Consider the following 21,353-nt stretch of genomic DNA (forward strand, 5'->3'; position numbering starts at 1 on the left):
TATCTGTAGTTCCTGCGCTGACCAGAGGGAGCGTCCGAGTTGGAGGCCTGCTCTGCCCTGGGGTCTTAAGCAAATATTAGGCACTGCCTGAAGTAGGCCTCACAGAAGAGGATTTGTGGCAGTTGGTCCTCAGCCTCAGGGAAGGGCGATCAGGAAGGAGTGGGGTGGACCTGGGCTGAACTAGAAAGTGCAGGTCTGTCTAAAGGGGCTCTGTTCAACTGATCTGTTCAGCAGCCAATTGTTGCCATATGGGAATGTGGGCAAGTCTTGCCAGATCTTCTGATTTTTCACCGTAAGCCAGAAATCTGGATTATTACTTTAAAATCTCCTGATTTTAAAAGATTGGCTAACTCAACATTTTGAGTAAGAACTTCCTGCAGACCAAACAAAATGGCTTTGTGGGCTGGATACAGCCTGCAAGGTTAGGCCTTTAGCGATAGATAGCCCTTCGGAACCAGGTAAACAGAAGCATGGGATGTGAATAAAAGCACAATACACTTCGACAAATCTGTTTAAGTGGAAACCGATCAAAACTTGATTTCATTGTTCTGTGCACCCCCCCCATACACACACAAAGTAGAAAAACAACAACAAAAGCCCCCTACTTGTAATGGTAACAACTTCTCCCCTTTAAATTTGTTATGTTATACCTGGAATGAATGCATGTGAAGGGTTGTCTTGCTTGAGGAGTGGTAGATTCAGGGAGAAACATATAGTTTGGGAATGAAGCCGGGAGGCCAAGATCATACCGGTATGGGGGCGGAGGGGGCAGGTGGGCCCAGGAGTAGAGAATGAGGGGTAAGCGCCACTTGGAGGTGAAAGATCATCTACTCTCCCACGATAAGGGAAGAGGGGCATTTATTTATATCTCAAAATTGATTTGGGGGTAATAGAGAAGAGAGGGAGAGGCAAGAAGAGTCTTTACACCAGAAAGGGACAACTGTGACCCGATAAATATTTAGAAGTAGTGTGGAATCTATGTGGGTGGGCAGAGTGCCATGATTTTGCCATTCCTCGTGGGTGCGCATTAGTTTGTGTTGTGGCTTCTGCAAAAGGAGAATTGGAGTGGAAAGGAAGGGAAAGGGTTCCCGTCAGAAAGGAGAATACAGAGCAGCTGATAACCAAAAGGAAACCAGGAGGGCTGGCAAATGTTTGCACTGCAGAAAGTTGGCTGTTTTCGAGTACAAACTGCAGCGGCGTCCAAGGGGGTACGCCCGGCAGCCCCCAGCTCCCACGGGGCGCTGGACACCAGCTTGTTTCGCTCGTGGAGGGCTCGTGTGCTCAGCACGACTTGGAGCAGCCCCTACAGACCCTTTGTGTGAAGTCAGCGGCGGCAGGACTGCCTCTGCGTCCGGGCGCGCTGCGGGGAGCAGCGGAGACTGGGTTTCTGCCCCTGCTCCCTGGCTGGGCGCCCCTGTGCAGGGCACGACCTCAGACCCGACCTATGACCCGACCTGTGACCCGACTGGTGCTGCTGTGTTCCGTCGTATCTGCTCTTCTAAGGGGAAGAGCCTTCCATCGTTGCCGTAGAATGTGTTGTGCAAATGCCCCTTCTGAGAGAGGAGAGGTGATGCGTGAGCAGATCTCTGTTGCTAGCTGATGCTGGGCGCCTAGCCCGAGAGGGGATTTTTTAAAGGCATTGTTCTCTTCATCATCCCAAGTATAGCACATTGTTCCTGGAATTTCAGCATTTTCTGGGAAAGAAATCTTTTTGATTCATCAGCAGGTTTTATTCCAGTCCATAGGACTGTCATCCCTGTGTGAGCGGAACCAAGTCCCTCTCAGCTGGTGTAACTTTAAATGTTTAATGCTTTGGTGGCTTTCAGAATAAAACACGCATTTTTAAAAAATTCACACACACACCAACCCCCCCCCCCCGCATTAGTTAGTTTAATGCAATGAAGGTCTTTTTTTTTTTTCCATGCTGGAAGCCAGTTTGCAGTACTGAGAGAATGGGTGCCGATTTCCTTGCACTATCGCTGGAAGAAGAAGAATTCTTCCAATTCCACTGTTTCTTCTTACAGGGACTCTAGTCCACAGATGGAAATCCTGGAAGATCCTATCAGGAAGTGAAACTTGTAAATAATCTTCGTGCTGGTTTGGGGCATTAGGGATAAACCAATTGTACGAGAAGTCTTCTTGAACCTTCTTATAAAATACACTTGAAAAAGACAGCCTTAGAGACCAATTCCATTCCGGAAATGATAATAGGAAACACACGTGCCCAGCACTGTTTGGAGCACTTTGCATTGAGGAGCTCATTTGCTCCTCACCCGCCTGCCCCCCACCCCCATGGAGCCTAGGACACTGAGGCCCAGTTCCGCAGTCTGGCTGCACTTCCCCATGACCGTGAGCAGCTGAGGGACTCAGGGCCAGATACTGGCAGTGACAGAGCAGTGATGGGAGCCCAGGCCCTCGTGGCTTCAGGATCCGTGCTTTTGAGAACTGCATTATTGCCTCTCACGCTCTCTCACAGCAAGGATCACAGATTTGCTTTAGAACCTCTTTTGCTTCCCACATTGCCTCAGCTTTAAAATCAGGATCAAGATTGGGTTTGAAAAAAGAATGACAATTTTGCTCCTTCCCCAGTCGCTCCTCCCCAAACGGAATGAGCAGAGTTGTCAGGAGAGTTTCCATCTAGGAACAGAGAGCTGCAGCTCTTCTGGAATGGCGTGCTCGCATACCGCACAGATCCTCCTCGGAGCAGCCGTTGGGGCCTCGCTGCTGTGACAGCCCTCGCTCTTGGCACCAGAATTGTTTTTAAGAGCACAGAAACGGTTTACCTTTACAACTAGTGGATTTGGAGTGCTTCTGAGAGCATGTTGACAATTGCTTTTCACACTTAATGTAAGGCAGTGGGAGGACCATGGATCTGGAGCTGAAGGACTTGAGATCCGGTGTTGGCCCTGGCTTCTACTGACTGTGTGACCTTGGATTTAATTCACGTTGGGTTTCACTGGGTTTCGTCTCCATGGGAATGATGGAGGGGTAGTCACGGCAACATGACTGGTTTGGTGAAGAGCAGGTGCTATTCTACAGGACAGTCGTTTGTCAACAACAGTAGCCGTGTGTGTTAGGCAGAGAGGGGACCAGCGTGGCCTTTGTGAGCCCTGGAAGTCACTCTCCGTGGAGGAGCGGTGAGGGGGATGCTTGCGAGTATTGCGAAGGTTTATGTCTTTCCTTTCCTGTTCTCTCCCTACCTGTGTTACAGTGTGGACCGTCGTGTGGGTGTCAACTCAGTTTCTGGCCCAAACTCCTTTTCCTTGGCTTTTCCCCCTCCTACTTTGGGCTCGCCTCCAGTTTGCCTACAAAGTGCTGTTTGTTGTAAGGGTGAAGCGGGCGGTTCTCTGGGCAGCGACCCTGTGGCCGTCGGCAGTTACTGTAGTTCAAAGCAAAAAGTCAGTTGGAGGAGGAGGGACGCTGACAGGGCTTGCTCGCTGGAATTTTGTACAATGATTTTTGAAGGAAAGAAAGGGGAGTAAGAGATGACTTGTCAGTAGACATATTATGAAATACCCTTCGTAACGGAACAAACTTGGGTAAGGAGAAAGGGCGTTAAGAAATCACTGCTTACTACTTTGAAAGCAAATGATCTGAGCACTGCCTTGCAGTACATTCCTGTGGCATAGGAAACTCAAATTAATAATAAAAGATAATGAAAAGCTGTCTCCTGGGTGAATTTTTAGGTGGTCCGTATTGAGCCAAACATTTCTCATGCTTTATCTTCACTTCAGTCATGAAGGTGGATATCATTTGTCATTGTTCCAATTCGAAGATTACAAAATGGAGGCACAGTGTGTTTAAATAACCCACCAAGGATTGCAGTGCTAGTAAGTACCTGGAAGAACTACACTTTGAACCTGGATCTGTCCCTTATCCACAGTATAAAACACGAGTCACATATGCCTCTGCTCTCCGTGGGGAGACCGGCATGCGAACAGTTTCGTGTAATTCAGCACAGCATGCGGTGTATGGGAGCTCCTAGATGAGCTCCATTTTTTGGACATTTGCTCAGAGGAAGGAGAGACTGATTTTTGACTGGAAAGATCAGAGAAGGAGCACCTGGGTAGCTCAGTCGGTGAAGCGTCTGCCTTTGGTTTAGGTCATGATCCTGGGGTTCTGGGATGGAGGCCCCCCCCCCTGGAATTAGGCTCCCTGCTTGGTGGGGAGTCTGCTTCCATCTCTGCCCCTTACCTGCATATGCTCTCTCTCTTAACTCTCTCTCTCAAATAAATAAAGTCTTCCAAAAAAAAAAAAAATCAGAGAAGATTTCACACACAAAACTATTTCAGAAAATTAACTTGAGCAGGGCCTGCAAGGATGTGGAAGATGTTGACTGGTAGAGAAAGGGTGGAAGACCGAGGGGACACTGGGGCGGTGAAGTATGGGGACGTGAAAGAAGCATGTGTGTGTTTAGGGATTGGTGCTGTGACGGAGGGAGGAATGTGGGAAGAAAGGATAGCAGAAAAGCAGTTTGGGACAGATTACAGAGGGCCTCGGGTGTCCTGCTAAGGAATTTGGACTTCATTCCATTGCCTTTGGAAGGTTATTGCACTAAAGGTTCATGAGAAGAGACGTTATTTGTTGCAGTTTCTGACTTCAGCAATTCTGGTGGTCGAGTGAAGAAAGGAATAGAATGTCTTAAGGAGAGGTTCCCCAACCAGGCTGCACCTTAGGGCCCCCTGGGAGTTCCTTGAATGGACAGATTAAACACTCACCCCCAGCAGTGATTCTGATGGTGTAGATCTGGGGTGGGGCCTGGCCTGGATGATTGTGTTTACAAGGTCCTGCAGGTGCTTCTGAGTTAGATCAAGCAGTGGGTCCTGTGGACATTAGGACATTGGGTATGGGGCCCAACTGTGGGTTTGTCATGGCATGAATAATTTTTAAACCATGGGGGGGGGCAATAATCAATGCTTGGGGAAGATCTGTCTCTATGCTCTATAGGTATTAAATGATAATTTCAGAACGTGGTCGCTTTCACATACATTTTCCCATTCATATCTAGAATGTAGTACAGCTCTAATCTTTATGATTCTGTGTTAAATTTGGCTTTTTCCCTTTATTTAGAAGGAAATGGAATATGTAGGATTTCCTTGGTGACTGTTCATCCACAGTCTCTCAGAGCGTGAGTTCTGGAGTCGCCTGGAGCAGGGTGTCTATAGTGCCCCCAGTTCAGTCCAGTCTCTTAGGAGTTGAATGAAATGCTGCTCACTTGTACATTTCCTGGGACCCAACCTGAACTTAAGCCATTTTTTCCCCCCAAATGTTACAGACCTCTCTTACTCCCATTTCTTGAGTTCTAAATCAACTACTGACGTTTAAAGTATAATTTCTGCTGGGAAGGCAAACAGTTCTACCAAGGGAGAAGCGATTTCTCAACATTGAAAAAAATTAGAAATTATAATTTATGCTTAAAAAAATAATGTTAGTCCAAGTTTTAGCTCTCTTCTCTCTTCCTTCTCCGCTGTGTGTTTGCAAACCATTCTCATGACCTTCTGCTTGTGTGGCATATTTGTAGTGGGGCCAGATTATACATACACTACTGACTTTTTCATCTGACCTCCAAATTCAGCCTTTGAGACCCTTCTTTTCTTTGAATTTTGCTAACAAAGTCTTCTTGTTGAAAGGAATATTATTTCTCATGGAACTTTACTGCTGGTGTGTGGAATAATAGGATCATGCTTTTTGAAGTTCAGACGTAAGGTCCAAAAATTTTAAACATACCCAGTTTGCCGTTGCTTACTTTACTTAGCTCAGCCTTGGCATTTCAGGTCTAGAGGTGGTTAGTACCCATTGGACATCCTAGCTCCTCCCTGAAAATTAAAATGAGCCCAAAATGAAACTGAATTTCTCTTCACCTCTCTGTTAATTTAACAGATTCAATTGGCTTGCCCTCATTTGCCCTTTTACACCTCCCAGATTAATGTTATGTGCACATTTGATTATAACGGTGTGAGTAATTTCCAAGTTACTTTTGAACACTGTTCCTTGTGGTTCTTTCTTCATCATACTGGTAGATCTATCCAGTGTTTTTCTTTCTAGCCTGCTTAACTCCTGTGTGGTTCTTGTTGCCACATAAGTTTCAGTTGATTTAGTGCTCCTGATTTCATGGGACACTGTATCAGATGCTTCAGGAAGATCAAAGTACATGGGGTTCATTGCATTCCCTTCCCTTGCTAACTCAGTTGTGCCATAGCCAGGCGATCCTGGAGCCTTGCAAGCCAGGATTCTGCTTAAGGCGAGGAAGTAGCTCTTCTTCCTGGCTTTTCCATTCTGCAGATATCTTTTCCTTTCTTTTCAATATTCCTTTTTTTCAGCAACATGTAGCAGGCTGTATATCTCTTACCCCTTACAACCATTTTTGCTGCAAAAAGGAAAAACTCTGATTGTGCCATACTCATGGGCCTATCCCCCAAAGTTCCCCCTGGAACTTTCTTGCTGGAAAAAGCAAGTCCAATCCAATTGTGCCTTATTGGTAGTAAAATGTGTTGGTTGAAAGTAGACTCTGTGGCCATCCAGGCTGCCCAAGTTCCGGTATTTGCTAACAGTGTTACTTCGGACAAATTAATATCTCTGCGTCTATTTCCTGATCTGTAATACAAAGGTAGTGCTAATTTCTACCTCCTAGGGTTGTTGTCAGGAATAATTGAGTCAAGACATGTAAAGTGGTTAGAATTTGGTTTAATTTAAACATGGATGACTAATCTTTCAAAAGTTTATAATAATGTTTCTGGGTTTTCTAGGCATTTTGTTACTCTTTTATGCTGTTTGTCTTAGCCATTCTGTTACACAGGCAAAGGAAAGGAAATGAAAATCAACTGTCCGATTTTATCACCTTAAATTATTCACAAATTGCTTTTTTTCTTTAAGATTCCATTGTAATAGATCACTGAGAATTGATACATTCAATAGACAGTGATGTGTGTGACTTATTCCCTATGAGCTCATAATACTTTGCTATCATCAGATGTGTACAGATGTTTATATATTTTTAAAATCTTTTTTAAAAACATTTTCTTGGCAGTGAAGCTTATGTTTATTTGACTCATTGGGGCCAATCCTTTTAAGTTGTTGGGTTTTTAATATATTATTTTTTAAGCCCAAAGACAATTAAATCTTTTTTGGAGATTTTATTTTTAAGTAATCTTTATACCCAATGTGGGGTTCAAACTTACAACCCCAATATCAAGAGTCACATGCTCTCCTGACTAAGTCAGCCAGGCGCCCCTAAGTTTTTTGTTTTTTTTTTAATAAGGAAGCAGAAATACCCACTACAGAAGATAAATAGACAAAACATGCTTTCCAAAGAGAAGTGTCTTACAGGACAGTGTTTAGTCTACACAATACATATCAAGATCGACAGTCAGTAAATAATCCAAGGCTGTGCACTGCTAACAGTTTGTGCCAGGAACATTCTGAATACTCTTAACTTGTGTACAGGTATTTGCATTTAGTCAAACTTCTGTGGTTTCTTGCTATTCTTTCTTACTTATGCTCTTTAAATCGTTGCGCGTCAGCTGCCCTGGCGCACTTTACTTATATATTTGCATACTAACTGAAGAATGAGAGGGGAGACTTGGAAAAAATATATTGAGATTTTCGGCATCACAGTTTGACTAGTGGATATTATGATTTTATAAAATAATATTCAGCTGCGGCCCCAGAGCATATTTAACCTAATTTGTATGGACTTACATTGCTAGGGTTGAGAATCAGTTGGCCGGTTACAAAAGACATGCTTATAATTTACACTTTACAGAAATTTGGCAAGGTGATGAAGTAACATGACGCAGCTGAGGGAACATTACAAGTTGTGTTTGAAAAGTAAGATGCTTCTGAGTAAAAGTTGTGTAGCACAGAAGAATAAATCCACAGCCAAAATGCACCCACTCATTTCTCTTCAATTAAAAGGAGGAAGAACAGACCCAGGGTGAGTTTTAGCTCCATTACCTGCTGCTTTGAGAAAATGACTTAACATCTGTGAACTCCACTGCTTCTTCTCACACAGTGATAATGAGTCTTCCCTGAAAAGGCAGTTGTGCAAGTTCAGGCGGGCAGGGCATGTGAGGGTCCCAGGTAAAGTTACTAATTCTATGCAGCGTGGGTGAATTTGTACGTGTGATTGGAAGCTGGGGAAACCAAGGCACTGAGTTGTGAGATATACCAGCCCAGGCTTGTAATCACCCTGGCCCTATGTTTCTGCTTTGTAGTGGGGTCTTCTGAGTCATGCTATGGGGTACTCTAAGCAGTGCTTTCCTTCTCAGCTTGTTCAGAGCCAGGAAACTCTGTGCCCAGAAGGGACCCCAAACTGTCTTGCAGGCAGAGTTTTAAAAAATGATTTGCACCCCTCTACTGCATTTTTGCCATGGGAAATGACACTCTGGCTCCTTGAAAATGGCTAATAACCCTCTGTGGGTAAATGCCAATCAAGCCAGCCAGTTGGCTCTGAGGACATCTTCCTTGAAAGCGATGGCCCAGGTTTTGCAGAGGCTGGGAGGTGAGTGTGAGTGCCAGAGGCCTCCTTCACAGAAAAGCCTGTTGCATTGCCACCCTGGAAATGCAGGCAGATAGGGTCACTGATGTGAAGTCTGCTAGTACAGAGAGGCACTCTCTTAGGTAACCAGACGGCCTGTCAATTGTCTTTTTCTTTGCAAAATCCAGCTGTAATAATGGCCCAAGAGGGGTGCCTGGGTGGCACAGCGGTTAAGCATCTGCCTTCGGCTCAGGGCGTGATCCCGGCATTATGGGATCGAGCCCCACATCAGGCTTCTCCGCTATGAGCCTGCTTTTTCCTCTCCCACTCCCCCTGCTTGTGTTCCCTCTCTCACTGGCTGTCTCTATCTCTGTCAAATAAATAAATAAAATCTTAAAAAAAAAATAATGGCCCAAGAATTTTCATACAAAGAAATCTGTGGCAAACATTTTTAACCACCAAGGTAAGGTCTTTTTCTTTTTAAGATGAAGAAGGATAAGCAGCATCATTTAAGATATGATTTTATCATTTCCTCCTCCACACCTGTTAGTCCTCAGAGAAGCTATCTCTTGTCACTTAATTTGGAGCCTCCAAAATGGCTTTCATGATGTTGCCGTCTTGATCCATGGACTGTCGTACTTAGGGAGTGGAGACTTTCAAAATGAACTTCCAATATTCTTCCAAAATCAGTTTTATCTCTTGTGGCATGATTTGTACCTACTGGGGAGATATTTTTTTCTCTGCCTATGAGGTCGTGTTTTAGATTTATTTCTTATTTTTTTTTTTACTCAACAGGTATAAGGTAGAAACACTTCTCTGTGAAACACAGAAGGTGTAGGAGAACAGCTGAACAATGGGAAAGTATGATACTCAGACCTTGTGGCTGTTAGGAAACAGGTCTGGGACTGATGCAGTTGTAGGAGCGTTGTATGTACACTACGGGATCCATGCAGGTTAATTTCAGCATGTTTCCTTTGGTTTTTCTTAAGAATTTCCTTTTTCTTCAGAGATTTTCCTTCTAGGCTCTTGGAATCATAATGAGTAACAAAAATGAAGGCAGGGATACCAAAATGTATTTTGAAATAGAATTTTATCCTCAAAAACATGGTAATTATTGACAGGGTTCTTTTATATTTTTATTTTTTTAAAGATTTTATTTATTTATTTGACAGAGCGAGCACAAGTAGGGGGAGCAGCAGGCAGAGGGAGAGGGAAAAGCAGGCTCCCCTCGTGACCTGAGCCGAAGGCAGATGCTTAACTACTGAGCCACCCAGGTGCCCCTAACAGGTTTTTTTTTAGATGAGAGAGAAGTTTTGAGCTATATGCTTCCCTTCTACCATGTACTTTGTGGGGAAAAAATGGCAGTGCTTTGGGAAAAAGTATTAAGTCTGTGAAAAGAGATGAAGAGTTGACAAGTCCAGGGAAGCAAGGGACTGTGAGAAGGTACAAGGTGGCAGCCAAGACAGAGCTGGACCCTGAAAGGATGCTGAGACCCCTCAGGAAGTTTTCGGTAATAAGCCCTCATTAGACTGGGCACGCATAACGGATGGGACTTTATCTCTGGGTCTCCGCCACCACCCTGCTTGGGCTGCCCTTGGCCATTCACCTGCAGAGTCTACAACTCCAGAGTGTGCTCCTTAGTGAGGGGGTGGGCAGGGCCAAGTGAGATGCAGTTCATCTGGTCACAGGATAAAAGCACACTTCCTCCCTCACTCTCCCCAAGCGCCCAGGGTCTTGCCATTGCCAAGGTGCTTAATCAGCTTTTTTATGTGTACTTTTGTTTCTTGGCTTGTCAGGAGGCTGGTAGCATGCTCCTGACAGGTGAGTATGAGCTAAGTGCTGAAGCCAAAGGAAATAGAAAATGAGAGAATTTCATCAGTTTCACTAAAAGTTGAGGCTATGTGTGTGTTGTGTTGTTTTGTTTGCCCTCTTAAAAAATCCCAGGTAAAGAGAAAGAATTCACGGAACAAATATTAGTCAGCCGATTAGGTTCTGAACTTGCTCAGACTTTGTACCTTGGCAGAAGAGAGGCTATCCTAGAACCTTTTGAACTTTTGCCACTGAGTAATTCTGAAAAGGCTGAAAGAGCCAGTAGTAGATAGTAGGAAAGAGCATAGTGTCCTCTGCTTGGGTAATCAAGGTACATATTACTGAGGTGGGTAAGGACCCTAGCTAGTTCAACGGGGTTACAGCTTGTAAATTGCAGGATCATTTGGAGATGAAGAAATGGATCACAGATGGTCACTGGGCTTGATTTTTCTCTGGGGATTCACTATTGTTTTGAGAATTAGCGGAGTGTAGAGGAAATGGCCCAGATTTTATACTTAGGAAAGACCTGTTATTCAACTCTCCATTTGACCACTTTCTAGCTGAGACATCAGGACAGTTACTTAACTTCTCTGACCCTGTTTCCTCAGTTGGGAATATGAGAATAGGACATTTGTGGATCTGTTGGGAAATGTTAAAACTAAGAGCAGATTAGAATGAGATGCTGTCTAGCACAGAGTAGGAGCTTAATGTCCATCAGTTAATTTCTGCTTTCGTCAAAATTTGGCTTTTTATGTAGAATAATTATCCTATGTAGAATAATTATCCTACTGTCCATGCTGAGTTTTGAAACACGAATAACTTTTATTTAAGCCATCAGCTTGATGGTAAAAGGAGCTGTTTATCTGAGACAGTCCTTAAGTGCCTTGTGACCCCAGAGATTGGTGTGCAAGGGCAGGCAGGGTGCAGACAGATGAAGCCATGCACACCTGTAAGCCCAGAAACCCGTCACTGAACACACTTAAAAACTCCTAGAGCTGGTATGCTCTGCATATGGCAGATTCTTAAACCACCTGTTTACTATTTTTTAAACACTATCCTGAAGTTCACCTAAGTCAGAGGGTAACACAGTGAACCCAAACTCAGAATTTTGGAACTGCTCTGTGTTTCATAAGCAGGAAGAAATACTTGTTTCCTGAAAGAATACACTATAGTATTCTCTTCTGTGTGGAATTGATATATGCAATGTTAGGGGACTGTGAGGATGAGGTTGTCCTAGTGGAGACCCTAGAACCCTGGAACTCCCCTCCACCCCCCCACCCCCGTTTGTGGCAGCTGTGTGCATGCTTTCTTTTGAGTCAGCCGGGCGCAAGACAAGTCATTTCCCATCCTGAGGCTGTTTCAGTGCTTAGTTGGAGTGGATGTACTGGGATGTGGCTATTCACTTAAAATTTTTGCATAAATCCAGCCTCCACTCCCCTGGAAAGGCTCGGTCCTGTCTTTACACCTTCCCGAAGGCGATTTTGTTCCAGGGGCGGGGGCGGGGAGGAGAGGAAAGAAGGAAAACCGAGGCAGACTACACGCGGCGCTACGGCGCTACGCTCGGGAGGAAGCGTGCAGTCCATTGACTCGGTACATGTGGGGAGGGGAGAAGCGGGGCAGGGGCTGGAAACGGAAGGGCTGCCAGCGCGCTGGCTGCGAGGCCTCCAGCAGGGGGAAGCCCGGCCCGCGGGGAGGCACCTCGTGGGGAGAGCCCGTGTGGCGGGTCGCCGCCCGCCCGGCGGGGGGGACAGCTCCCGGAGAGACCCTGGCGAGGCCGGCGGGGGCGGCGGTAGTTATGCAACCCGCAGCCCCCCGGTGCTCCCTCCCGCCGGTCTGCGCCCCTCCCTCCACTCTGCCAACACTCGGATCTCTCGCTCTTTCTCTCCCCTGTGTTTTCAAACAGGAAGTGCACGGCTGACTGTAACGTGCCGCCGGGTCCCAGGATGGAGGAGTGAAGTCTCCGTTGCCGCCGGTTCCAGCCTGCGGAGCCCCCCCCCCCCCCGAAGCCGAGTCCCCGGAGAACGCCCTGAGGGAGCAGGGTGGCCGCCTGGTCCAGGTGCGTGTGGTCGGGTCGGGAGCCCCGCCGCCGGGCGCTGTGCTGTCACTGGCCGCCGCCCGTGGGTGCCGCCGAGCCAGCGCTCCGGCTCCGCGCCGCAGCCTCACTTGCGGGCGGGTGCCTGGTCGCGCCCCTCTCCCCGCCTTCGCCCCCAGGGGTGTCTGCTGACCGTGGCCGTGCCGCCGGGGTGTGTGGGACCCCGCGGGTGGGAGGGGACCTGCCCGAGCTCATTCACTCGGCGTCGGCGGGCGCTTTCCAGCCCGGGCTGCGGGTGCCCGGGAGGCTCCCCGGAGTCCCCAGCTGCCCTCTCCGCCGCCTCCTCCTGCCGCTGCCTGAAGCGGGGCGCTTTGTTGCTGCCTCGCTGCCCTGGGGTTTTCTACCGGAAGGCCCTGGGAGGCTTGGGTGTTAGGAAGACTAGTGTGTGAGAAGTGGGGACCCAGGGGGAGAGAGGGTGAGTGGCGGGCGAAGCGTAAGGTGGAAAGGGGAGCGCGAGTCTTGGTGCCCAGGCTCTGAAATCCCACCTCTTGAGCGGAGCCTCACTTTGTTGTTGTGTTTTTGTTTTTGTTTTGTTTTGGGTTTTTTTGGAGGGGGGCGGTGAGGGGGAGCCAGGCTTTCAAGAACTGAGGAATTAGTGATGCAGACACGCACTGGAAAGCACTGGAAAGGTAGCGACGAGGAAGGAGGGACGGCTAGTTCTGAGGTGTTTAGTCTGGTGTCTGGCTTGTTAACTGCAGTTGTGGTTTCTTAGCCAGGCTCCCTTGCTCAGACAGAAGGTCCTATTAAAGGTATGAGCCAGACATCTTTATTCATTATATTCCATTTTCCATCAGAGTAAAATTGAGAATGACTTTTCTCAAATTCACCAAGTAGATTATAGTTGCACATCCGTCCATATCTTTCTCCTTCTCAGATGTTCATAGGTGGAGAGCAAACCACTGGAGAAGAGGTTGGTGTTAGGCACAGACTTTGTGCTGCTTCATTTCCCTGGCAGCTCCTGTCTCTGCAGACGAAGTCAGATTGACTTTTCCCCTAATGAAAGCCTGGCCTTGTTTCTCCGCCTATATTTATCCACCTGGTGAAACTCGAGTCTGGTGGAGGGTCACTGAGGGAGGTTGGATGGTTGAGAAGAATCAGTTTGATGGGCAGATTGGCCTCAAATGCTATGTTTGAACAATGTAAAAGCCAGTAGCATCCTCTTACTCTTCTATTTTGGAAGAAGGGATATGACTAGAGGGGCAGAGGGTGAGATTCTGCAAGAAGGGCCTTTTTCTCAGCACGGAGGGAATATGCATAATCCCATTACCAGGTGCACTTAGCTCCTTCACCTTATTGGGCGGCCAGGCCTCCTCAGGAAGCAGGGTTAGTTGTAATTAATTTTGCTTTGAAAGGGAAATCTTCTGTAGTCAGGTAGCCTGGTAGATTTGTACTGCCCTCTCCCTCCCTTTTTTCCCCCCCTGTCAGCAGTGATTTGAATTCTGTGATCCCATTATTTCAGTAGTCCTTCAGAACTTTAATCTCTTTTAAAATGCTGCTGCTCTAAGCATCGCGATAATATCAATAATTGGCATAATTGTGTTAGCAGTAAATAGCCAAGATGCATTATAAGAACTGAGCGATTAATTTCATCTTTTCTCTAGATAGATGGATGTGGGCTTCTTAAATTTGAATTTCATTGTGTTATGTCTATGTTTATGCCTCTTCTCTTGTCAAATACATGACAAGATTAAAAGTGAAAACAAGTCAGTGAGAGAGACTCTTGAATGACCTGTACAACCGTAGTACTTTTATACCCAAGTATACTCCTGGCCCTCTGGTTCATTAATTTAATTGAGGACTTTGTTCAACATCAGTCGCTCTGCTTCAAGATAAAATAGAACAGCCTTTGTGACTCTCTAAACCTGTACCCCATTTAGAAACAGGATTTACTCCTACCCTAGCAGAATTTAATAATAATTAAATAATAACCCAGGAATAATGATAACTGATCTTAAGATCCTCATTTTCTGTTTACAGAGCACATTTTCTAGATCTCATTTATAATTTGTTATTCCCTTTAATAGTCTGGTGAAATAGGACTCATTTACTCCATTTTGTGGAGAGAGGAAACTGAGGCTGATAAAATGTGACTTGTCAGTGGTCATATTAGTAAATGGAGATGCTGGGACTTCAACAAGTCTTTTGATTTATAGTCCTGGCCCTTCTGTAATCTGGAAAGTTGTTGCCTCAGGAAGAGATGGCAGTGCTGATTCAGGGGTCTTTCGCCATTCCAAGAAAGCTGGTAAACACTGACTTGAGACTAGCCTTACCTACATCTTCAGATCTTTTCCCACTCACTCCACCCAGAGTTCAGGGCTTTCTTTATGGTGTTTTTTTCCCTCTCATTTGAAATTTACACTTCCTCTGTATTAGTGACTAGATATAGCTGTGTTTGCATCAATGTGATTTGTTTTCTGCTGCCTAAATTCTAATGGCATGCTTTAATTTATAGATATCTTATGTCAGGTCTTAATGACCAGTATCTTTTTGAAGGGTCAGATGAGCATATAGCATCTAAAAAGCCTACCTTTTTAAAATAAAAAAGCGGTACTTCTGGTTTACCCCAGAACTCTTCATGTCCCAGAAAAGAAACAATAAATTAAAAAATGATTTGTGTGACTCTCTTTGTAGCCTACTACCATACGTACCATACCACCACCATACATAGCCTTCCAACTCCCGTAGTCCCCCAGTTCAGGATAGCCAGTAACGAGGTCATTACAGGTGCACCTGGCTGGCTGAGTGGGTAGAGCATGATCTCGGAGTTGTGAGTTTGAGCCCCATGTTGGACATAGAGATTACTTAAAAAAAAAGAAAGAAAGAAAGGAAAGGTCATCTATGGAAAGACATTGGCAAACCCATATATGTTTTAAATTATATATTAAGTATTTTTGTAGTACTCCTCAGATGGAAGTAAGTTTATTTTTCTTATCTTTGCAATGCTTAAAGTTTAAGGCTCTCTTTAGCTAATGTTTTACGTTGCATTGAGAAGAATATAAATTAAAATGAGGAGTACATTTTCACTGGGAAATGCTGGATAAAAGGTTTATTTTCTCTTCAGCAATTGGGATATCTATAGTGATCTACAACTTTCCTCCTTAGAATTGTGTTAAAGTATCAGGAGAGGGGGAGAAGTTGGGGGAGGAAAGAGATAAAGTGAATGATTTTTCTTTTAAAAGTGAGTAATGAAGTATGTATATTTTCCTAATACACAGTGCACTGCCATTTCTGTTTGGAACAGTTGCAATGGCTTGTGACTAGGAATGAAAGCATAAGAAGCTTTGATGTTAAATGCCAAGGAAAAGTTTATGACCAAGAGAGGACTAGGGGTGGAGATAAATGTGTTAGAATTTTCATCCTTTCAAAAACCTTTGGTTTTTTCTTGTCTATTATAAAGTAAAACTTGTCTTCTATTGGAAATTGTAACCTTTAAAGCAGTGGTTCTCAACCCTTACAAAAATCGTGAAGCTTTTATTAATATTTAAATTTTTCAAAGATTTTGACTTGCTTAGAGTTTTACTTCTTATTTCTGATGACTGCTAATATTTAGTGACACAGGTATTATTTAATATCACTCAACTGAGTATATATTGTAAGTAATGACCACAGCATCTGTTTTTATAAAGTAGTAGTACATATGTATGTGAGACCGGTTCAGTGTACTGACCTCTGCCAGCACCTTGAGGTCCACAGGGCGGGAAACCAGGGCCAAAGTAAAACAGCTGCTCCGGGCTGGAAATGCGGAGATGGTAAATAAATGTACAGTAGTATGTTAGTTGCCAGATTATCAAGATTCCCAGGTGGAGATTTTCCTCTTTCGTGTCCATTAAATAGACGACGTGTAAAGCCCTGACTTTGGATCTGACTTTGTTTTGAGGTTGTTTTTCATGGTCCTCTTTGAGGTCTTAGGATTACTCAGTCACAGATAATTAGAATTCTCCTAAGAGCATTTTCCCTCCATTACTTCTGTGGATACCCCTTCCTTACATTTGTTGAGTCAAGACTCTGACACCAGTTGCATAATCACCTACTGTCATAAGTACCACCAGCAGCAGCCTTATATTCATTTCCTAGAAGCTTCCTCTCAACCTTAACCTTTACAGTTTTTGATAAGTATGTGGAAAGAGATATTATTTATCCCTGTTCTGTAGTGGAAAAAACAGACATACAAGTTCCCATTGAATCAGTCTCTTTGGTTTCCATGGCTGTTGTTGCTGTGACTTCGGTATTCTGTTTAAGACAGGTTAGGCTGAGCACCCAAACCTGTTAGGGTTAGTGCAGGATATTCTTTTTTCTGGTTTAAAAAAAAAAAGGCACTTCCAATTTATTGAACACCTCATGTGTGTCAGACACTTTATATGGATTATCTCTAATCCTCCTGGTGTTGTGCAGGGTGAGTAATATCCCTGTGTTATAGGTGAAGAAACTGAGGCAGGCAGAGATGGTAACTCATCCGATTCACAGAAGCAAGCTACAGCCTGGAGTGGGATTCAGATTTCTGATCCCCCATGCTGAAACAGTCCCTTCTTTACATCTGCTTCTTGTCTGTCCTTAACCTCACCAGTGAAAAGAAATGATCACGCTTTTGTTTAGTCTTACCTTTCGCTTTACTTTTCAGCAAGCGTTAAGTTACAACCATAGAAAATATATGTTAGGAAATAGGACATGGAAGAGTCAACATTTTTATAAATTTTAGTAAAAAAATTTATAAATATTTTTGGCTTTCATGCGGTACGTATTCATTTTTTCCTATAAGGAGCCTAGGTGTATTGAAACTGTTGGTGATAGTTTCTCGAGGCAGTATTGTCCACAGGCAGCATTGCTGGATTTTAGGATATAAGCGTACTGATTTTACTAGGAACTCTGCAGGTTGTGGTCAGGTTTATATCCCCACCAATACTGCATGATGATTTTTTTTTTCTTAACAAATTTCCTGATTTTTGCCAATCTGATGGATGTTATTTATACTTCATAGTTTAATTTTGCCTCTTTACGATTACAAGTGAGGTTGAGCATCTCTTCATTTACTTAATTTAATTTCCCTTTTCTGTGAATTGAGTCTCTTGCCCTTTTCTGGCAAGAAGTTCCTTGAGAGTGTTTTTGTGGAGTTCCTGTATATTCTAGAAATGAATCCCTTCTTAGCTGTAGGTACTGTGAATACTTTCTCTCAGTATGTCACTTGCCTGATGACTGTCTATGGTGACTTTCATTAACAACAACAGAAATCCTTAATTTTAATGTAGGTGAGCCCACCGGCTTTTAATATTATTGTGGTCTGTGCATTGAGTCATTTCAGGAATCTTTCCCTCTTCTAGGCTTACAGTTTAGTCTTTCCTCACTTTATTAACTTTATAGGTTTACTCTTGAGTTTTTTAACTATTTGGAATTGAAAATATGAGGTAGAAACCCATTTCTGCTTCTAAAAAACTGTTCATATTGTGAGCCAGTTTCACCAGCACTATTTACAAAATAATCCAACTCCTTCTCTACCGTAGATCTCGTGTATAGGTGTGCGTTTATACAGATCTCTTTCTGAGAACCCTCATTTGTTTAGGTGGCTTATTTGTGTGCTCCTGGGTCATTGATACACTTTTTAAATTACTGTGGTTTTAGGGGCACCTGGGTGGCTCACTTGGTTAAGCGTCTGTCTTTGGCTCAGGTCATGATCTCAGGGTCTTGGGATTGAGCTCCACACGTGCGCGTGTGCTCTCCCTCTCTCTCTCTCTCTCAAATAAATAAATAAAAGCTTTAAAAAAAAATACTGTGGCTTTGAAATAAGTTTTATCTTGTTACATGTACATTTATATAACTTGATCTTATTATCAAGATTGATATAAATTTAAAAGTTCAAAAATAGATGATTTTAAGTAGATTTCTTGGCATTATCTGCATGTTTGCTAACTCTTTACACCTGCAAACATTCTCTAGAAATGTGTTTACTTCACTGGGAACATTTTGTATTTATTTAATAACATTTTAATTTTAACATCGCTCGCATTACATTTCCTTTTCAGTTTTATTTATTTATTCATTTTTAGCAGTATGGCTCCCTTCCATACTTGGTCATCTATGTAGGGCAGGGGGTGTCTCACTTCAAAGGCCTCTCTTTCTTCAGTGCTCTGCATGTGCTTATAGGGCTCAGATGTGTGTTCCTGGTATGGCTTTTGAATGAATGTTTTATGAGGTGTGATGCTGTAATACATGGCTGAATACTCCTGAAAGCCTGTTAATTATAGATGTCTATTATTGGGAAAACATTGCCAGTTTTGGCTTGGTTTTCTCCAGGTTTACTTTTCTCCACTCTCTTCTCAGTTCACTTGGTCTCATTCCTCTTGCAGACTGTAATATATGTCAGCCTGAATGCTAGATCACTTGATTTGATAAACGGGCATTTGCATGCCTATGCAGAATAGAGTGTCCTTTTTCCTTAGTTGATAAAATGGCATGAAACCATGTTGTACATAACAAGGATTATTATTGTAAATAAATTTGAAATTACTATGGGGAACAAATTGTGGTCTCAACATATATTGCATGACATGATTGTCTGAACCAAAGATGTTCCCCTTGGGGCGCCTGGGTGGCACAGCAGTTAAGCGTCTGCCTTCGGCTCAGGGCGTGATCCCGGAGTTCTGGGATCGAGCCCCACATCAGGCTCCTCCACTATGAGCCTGCTTCTTCCTCTCCCACTCCCCCTGCTTGTGTTCCCTCTCTCGCTGGCTGTCTCTATCTCTGTCAAATAAATAAATAAAATCTTCAAAGATGTTCCCCTTGACCATCAGTTCTAGCATTATATGGGTGACAGGCTATATTTTATTTTTCTTTCATCTGGAGTTCTTAAGGTGCTTTATGGATATAGGGGAGGGTTGCCATCTAACTACTAAAATTTAGTAAGCTTGCACAAAGTCCAATAAAATTATAATGCAGAATGTTCTAGACTCTAAAACCTGCTTAGACAGATAAGACCATGTCCTTGGGCTGTTGAAGTTGTTCTCCCAGTGTGCTTTAAACAGGATTTATTAGGTATTCATCTAAGTTTGATTATAGCAACCCCAGCTACTGACCTGATTGAACTTACATACTCAGGAGAGGTCTTCATCAGTGCTGACATTTTCCATTTCTCATTCAGGTTCCTTTATGCTCACCTCACCAGCTGTCAGATCCACCTGTCTTACCAGCCTCCTCTCTTATTCAATTATTCTAATATAATTGACAGCAAAGCTACTTCATCCATTCGACAGACATTTGCTGAGCTCTAAACTACTAAATCTTAGTTCCGTTATCTCTCTTCCTCTTAACTGCTGTGTGCCCGTCATTGTGCTAAGTTGTGAAGATACAATGTGAATATGACACAGTGTCTGACCTCAGAAGATAGACACATAAGTCATTAACTGGAACTTAGAATGTGAGGTGCTTTACAGCAACACGTGATAAATAATAATAGAGAGCAGGGCACAAAGGAAGCAGTGATTTGTTCTTTCTTGTTCGTGAGGAAAGAATTCATGAAGGAGGTGATTTTGGTGCTGATTATTAGAGGGATAGGACTATTTACCAGGCTGAGCAGGAGGGGGAAAAAAAACCAGAAGAAATAGACCAGGTTTGGAACCCAGAAGAGTTCAGTGTGTGAGGAACAGAGTGTGAGTGACTGGTGTAGAGAGGTCGTGGTGCAGAGGGGAGAAGGGGTTAGGGGCGCATCTTGGTCTAGATTCTTGATGCAGCCATGTGTAGAGCCACACCTGCTATTTCTAGGAAGTGTGGGCTTCTCCCCAACAGCATTGTAGAATCACCAGAGATGAAATAAATGGTTAAATCACGGTCTTAAGGTGTATGAAAAGGAAGCAGGGAGAAGTCCAGTGGCTATTAAAACAATCCCGGTAGAAAGTGAGGACTGGAAGTATGGTGACGATAGTGGGAAAGGAAAGGAGAGGTTGGATTTGAGACTCATTTAGGAAAGAGAATTGGTTACTGATTGAATGGAAAGTGGGAGGGGAGGAAGAAGAAAGAAGAAAGATGACTCTTGATGTTTCTGGCTGGGAAGATTCACTGTCTGAAGGTGTCATTAGTCAGAATGGAAAATATGAGAGGAGCAATTTTGGAGAGAGAACAATGAGTTCAGTTTGAACTTAAGTTGGGGTGCCCCTGGGACACTGAGTTGATCTTGAGAGGCCTCGCCTCCAGAGAAAAGTCAGGGCTGGAGATGTGTTTTGGGGAGTGACTGGAACTGATGATTATTGCTATGAATGTAGTTGAGACCACTCATGGATGGACCAATGACCAAAGACCAAACAGACAAAAGAAGAGGAGAAAGAAAGAACAGCAGGAAAAGATAAAAACAAAACTGATGGGAATATCAAGCCCCAGGGTTTTTGTTTTGTTTCTATATATTGTCATACAGTCCTTTCAACAGTATCCCCTGAAATAATTGTTGTTGGCTTTTACAGATAAGCTCTCCAAAGCTCCATTAAGCACCTTGCCAAAGCACCCAGGTGGTAAAAAGGAAAAAGCTCTCAGGTCTGTCAGAGGCCACAGGAAGGTCAGGTAGAGCAAAGATTGGAAGTGGGAGCCTGGGTTTGGCAATGAGATACTCAGTTGGTATTCAGTAGTCAGAAGAGTTCTGAAGTCTAAGTCTGCATTGTCATGGGTGAGGAAAGAGTGGGCGTTGAGAAGGGAAGCACCAGTTGGGACTGTGTGTATGTATACATTTGTCCATGAAGGAATATATTTTTGTGTGTAGTCATGTCTAGAGCTTGTATTTTGTTTGAGAAGAGTGTGAGGGAGTGACTAAAGGTAGAAGAGAGAATAACTGATGGAGGAAGGCTCCAGAAAAAAGAGACCTAGCCAAGATCTAGAGTGCAAGCATGGTCAAAGGAGGTATCTTGAGGGGTGCCTGGGTGGCTCAATCGTTGGGCATCTGCCTTCAGCTCAGGTCATGATTCCAGGATCCTGGAATCGAGCCCCACATCAGGCTCCCTTCTC

General features: G+C 44.0%; 1 protein-coding gene across 3 annotated transcripts in view; it reads left to right on the top strand.

Annotated features, from left to right (window-relative positions):
- LRRC8D (leucine rich repeat containing 8 VRAC subunit D) overlaps positions 1–21,353 on the top strand; it is a 111,792-nt gene that overhangs the window by 8,911 nt on the left and 81,528 nt on the right. For 2 of the 3 annotated variants that reach the window (XM_045801820.2, XM_045801821.2), the window contains exon 2: positions 12,189–12,341. The gene's annotated coding sequence lies outside the window, so the exon portion shown is untranslated. Of the gene's footprint in view, positions 1–11,735; positions 12,342–21,353 lie in introns of those variants that run through there. The other variant, XM_087866090.1, reaches the window with a different exon arrangement.

The sequence above is a fragment of the Ursus americanus genome, chromosome 12, assembly GCF_024610735.1.
Source record: "Ursus americanus isolate L20-20 chromosome 12, mUrsAme1.1.p, whole genome shotgun sequence".
Classification (NCBI taxonomy): Eukaryota; Metazoa; Chordata; class Mammalia; order Carnivora; family Ursidae; genus Ursus; species Ursus americanus.